Here is a 1,453-nt window from a genome sequence, read left to right as displayed (position 1 = left end):
TTTTTATGCCCCTACTATACTATGACGTTTTTATGAAATTTTATGCCCCTACTATACTGTGATGTTGTTACGACATTTTATGCCTTACTATACTATGACTTTTTTTGCCTTACTGTACTATGACTTTTTTATTACTTTTTATGCCTTACTATACTATTATGTTTTCATGACATTTTATGCCTTACTATACTATGACATTTTTATGAAATTTTATGCCTTACTATACTATTATGTTTTCATGACATTTTATGCCTTACTATACTATGACATTTTTATGAATTTTTATTGCTTACTATACTATGGCGTTTTTCTGGCATTTTATGCCTTACTATACTATGATGTTTTCATGTGATTTTATGCCTTATTATACTGTGAGTTTTTATGCCTTACTATGCTATGACGTTTTCATGACATTTTATGCCCTTGTATACTATGACGTTTTTATGACATTTTATGCCTTACTATACTATGACGTTTATATGACATTTTATGCCTAACTATACTATGATGTTTTCACGAATTTTTATAACTTACTATATTATGACTTTCATTTGACATTTCATGCCTTACTATACTATGACTTTTTATGCCCCTACTATACTATGACGTTTTTATGAAATTTTATGCCTTACTATCCTATGACGATGTTTGCCTTACTATACTGTGATGTTTTTATGACATTTTATGCCTTACTATAATATGACATTTTTACGACATTTTATGCCTTACTATAGTTTGATGTTTTTATGACATTTTATGCCTTACTATACTATGAGTATTTATGCCTTACTATGCTATGACGTTTTTATGACATTTTATGCCTAACTATACTATGACGTTTTCATGAATTTTTATAACTTACCATACTATGACTTTCATTTGACATCACATGCCTTACTATACTATGACTTTTTATGCCCCTACTATACTATGACGTTTTTATGAAATTTTAAGCCCCTACTATACTATGACGTTTTTATGAAATTTTATGCCTTACTATCCAATGACAATGTTTGCCTTACTATACTGTGATGTTTTTATGACATTTTATGCCTTACTATAATATGACATTTTTACCACATTTTATGCCTTACTATACTATGACATTTCATGCCTTACTATACTATGACATTTTCATGACATTTTATGCCTTACTATATCATGACATTTTCATGACATTTTACGCCTTACTATATTATGACATTTTTGACATTTCATGCCTTACTATACTGTGATGTTTTTATGACTTTTTATGCCTCACTAAACTATGACATTTTTGACATTTCATGCCTTACTATACTATGACATTTCATGCCTTACTATACTATGACGTTTTTATGACTTTTTATGCCTTACTTATACTATGAAAATTTTATGAATTTTTTTTCGCTTACCATACTATGACGTTTTTCTGGCATTATATGCCTTACTATATTATGACATTTCATGCCTT

Source organism: Seriola lalandi, unplaced genomic scaffold (genome assembly GCF_002814215.2).
Source record: "Seriola lalandi dorsalis isolate HSWRI2012SDOR001 ecotype SW California unplaced genomic scaffold, Sedor1 jcf7180002054546, whole genome shotgun sequence".
NCBI classification, from domain to species: Eukaryota; Metazoa; Chordata; class Actinopteri; order Carangiformes; family Carangidae; genus Seriola; species Seriola lalandi.
This window is presented reverse-complemented; position numbering follows the sequence as displayed.